This window comes from Poecilia latipinna, unplaced genomic scaffold (genome assembly GCF_001443285.1).
Source record: "Poecilia latipinna isolate Pla-1442-1.1 unplaced genomic scaffold, P_latipinna-1.0 Scaffold890, whole genome shotgun sequence".
In the NCBI taxonomy this organism is placed as follows: Eukaryota; Metazoa; Chordata; class Actinopteri; order Cyprinodontiformes; family Poeciliidae; genus Poecilia; species Poecilia latipinna.
Window position 1 is genome coordinate 125548 of NW_015113506.1, and position 3470 is coordinate 129017.

Genomic DNA, 3470 nt, shown 5'->3' on the forward strand with positions numbered 1-3470 from the left:
GTTGTTAATGCATGTTTGTCTTTACAGATGGAGGCTGTTACAGGATATATAAAGATCAGGAGAACTCACCCACGAAGGACTCTGGAACAATTGAGTCTGCTGTCAGAGCTCAGAAAGTTGTCGGGATACTTTCATGTAAATGTGCAGCTCCCTGGAAGACAAAAGCAGCCTTTCCATTCCAAATTTTAATAGCTGTTCTGTTAATGTAAAAAAAAAAAAAAACACAACAAAAACAAAAAGCCCCTGTAATTTTGCAATTTCACAATTGCAATTCTTCCATTACAGAAATGAAATCAAACTCACGTGAATAAGCTTGTTGAAGTGATAAGTCATTAAAAATCATCACAGTAACAGGTGTAAACAGTTACATGACATATTGATAATTCAGCCATCAGAGGAGGTGTCAGGGGGCATTGGATCATCAAGTTTCTGATCCTTGAGAGTGGCTACGAAAGCAGCATTTTGGGAAAACTGTAGTCACCAATTTCCCAGGATATTTATGGAGTCAACACGTTTGAATGACAACTTTTTATTAACTGTGCAATCCTGGGGAAGCTAGCTGCACATTGTCCAACAAACTCCAAAACAAGCATTTATCCTCTTACTACTTCCTGTTGTCTTCTTCATCATTTTCGCCATAGAAATTACCTTGTTTTCATTAGGAATTTTGTTATTTCAATTTGCAAAATTATATATTTAATGGAAACACAGCTAAAGAGAAAGTTGTAAATGTGCAACAGAAATGTTGTATAAAGGAATACATGAAGTCAAATTGAATTATTTTTGGTAAGCTTAATGAAGTACTGAAAACAAAGCAGCGCCGTAAAGAATGTAGAAGAATATATGGGAATGGAGCAGACCTGAGTGAAGCTGTCCGCTCTCCAGACCCCGACGCAGCCGTCAGTTCAAGTCCTGCCTTTGTTGTATGTCTTCATTTTCTCTCACAAGCTGCTTTCCTGTCAGCTTATTTATTTGTGAAATTTATTCACAAATAAATTTGAGTAAACAAACTCCAACGTCAATGAGAGAAAAATAAAAAATACATAAAAAGCTAAATTAGCTAAAGCTAAACTAATAAGAATATATCCTGTAGGAAAGTCAACTGGCTGAGACCCTTTTCTGTTTCCTCTTGCTCTTCTATAAAACAGCTGTGCTAACACTTAGTGGCACACCAAACCGCAGGGTTATTATTTAGTGAGATGTAGTGATAAGTAAAGCCCAACATCATCACATATTGAGATTCTTCAGCATTTTCAATTCCATTTCATAAGGCAACAAGGAAATGAGTTCAGAAAATGCTGTCGCTTTTATTGTATAACTGCAGAGTTTTTGCTCTGCATACCAGTTTAGATCCTACAGATTTTACATTTACCTCAACTAATGGAAAATAACCTGGATGTTTAAGCATATGGTTTGCCAAAAAAACAAATCGACCACGCTGAAAGATGATAACGTATAAAAACATATTTGTTTGGTCAATGTACTAATACATCATACATTAAATACATCATAAAATAGAACGTTTTGGGCTTTTGTAGACAGGAACCAACTCTGTAGGACAACACTGATGGCTCATTTATTCCACGTTTGTTAAGTTTAATTTGAAGTGAATGAATGTAATTCTATGGGCTCTCACAACTCTCAACAACAGCATATCTTTAATGTATTGTGGCGCTAAGCCGTTCAGTGACTTATAAACTAACAGTATTTTAAAGTCTATTCTCTGAGCTACAAGGAGCCAGTGCAGGGACTTTAAAACGTGGATGATGAGCTCTCTGTTCCCGTGAGAAAGTGAGCAGCGGCGTTCTGGATCAGCTGCAGCTGATGACCTGAGAATCAACTGAAGCCCCATGTTCTACAACTTCACTATTTCCAACTGTCATTGCAACACTTATGTTCTACGAACATACAACCACCTAAAATATTGAAAAATAAATAAATAAATAAATAAATAAATGTGCAGATTACACAACGGACTTGATAGGTGAGTTTTAAAGGTGAAGAAATGAACAGACTCAGTGCAACAGACAAGTCTGTTGGACGGTGTGATCAAAGTCTTTACTGGCGCCATTAATCAGATTCCTCAGGGAAGCATCATCACCAACATCTGCTTGGAGAAAATCAGAGTTTGCACATGAGCCGCCATATGCTGGGCCTGCAGCATCTATGGATGTGTGGCAGCGGTGGTATGGATGGTTGTTTACACTTCTGTATTTGTGAGTTTGTGCATCTGTGTCATTAGTGCAATTAACGGCTCATGTAGAAGAACTGAAGACTCGAATATGTCCCCCGAGTGCTGTGATTATGTTTGTGCTGATGAAGCAGATGCTGCACATGCAAATAACTATGTTTGTTAAATGTGTGCCCTGAAAACATGACAGCAACTTTTTTTTACCTTGTTTTTTTTTAAATGAGGTCACAATCAAATCTTCAAGAATACCTGCATTCAGAATCTGAGTACCAGTCATACCTTCCATTTTCAATTTAAAGCAAAAATCAAAATGTTTAACTGATTTTGTGTGTATGTGTGTTATTTGCTTCTGAATTGGATACAAATACATTTAAAATGTCTTGTTTTTCAAATTTTCCATTTCAGTCTTGCATCAAAACAACAACATGAAAAAAAAAAAAACAGGCATCCGAATTTGATATTTCATTTCTCGGGTTTATATGACCCGGAAATTGCTCTGCATGCAATTGTGGCAGAGCTGGAACCATACACAAATTTAATTAAGGATTTTCAGCACTGATATGACAAGCAGAAACTTCCTCCACACTGCAGCAGATTAACATCCCACAATGCTCAAAAGAGAGGAGGACAAAGTGAACCAGTTTGACATCAACACACAACGACTCTCTGATGCACTGGGAAATATAGCTTTGCAGTAATATTGCCCAGTATACTTTTGTGCTTAATAATGATCATTTAAGCAGCTATTTATTCCTTTATTTACCTGAATAATATTCAGAGTTGAACGTGTTGCACATATCCCCTGGTGTTACTAGATGATCCTCACTTTGGCAGAAAAATGTCCATGTTATGTAAACCCAAGCAATTAAATATTAAAATCAAATTCAAACCTGTGGTCCGCTTTTCTAGTTTGTAGATTTTGATCTACAAACAAGACATTTTTTTTTTTTTATCAGATTCAAAAATAAATAAAAATAAATAAATTAAAAAAAAACATTTTTATGGTTTGAATTTTTGTTGTGAATTGAAAATGGAAAAACTAAATGATACAGAATAATATTCAGGCATTATTACTTCATATTTAAATTGGTAAATTTTAAAAGCCAGAAAAGAGATCCCCACCACTAAAAACTGTTAAATGTAGTTAGGTTATTTTGCATTGTCTGACTTAAATCTAAACTTAAACTTAATCTAAATTAGTAGTCATTTTGTTCTGATCTGTCAAACACTTCCTTCCTCATTGTTGTCAAATATTTCCATTTATTTTCCTTGGATAGCT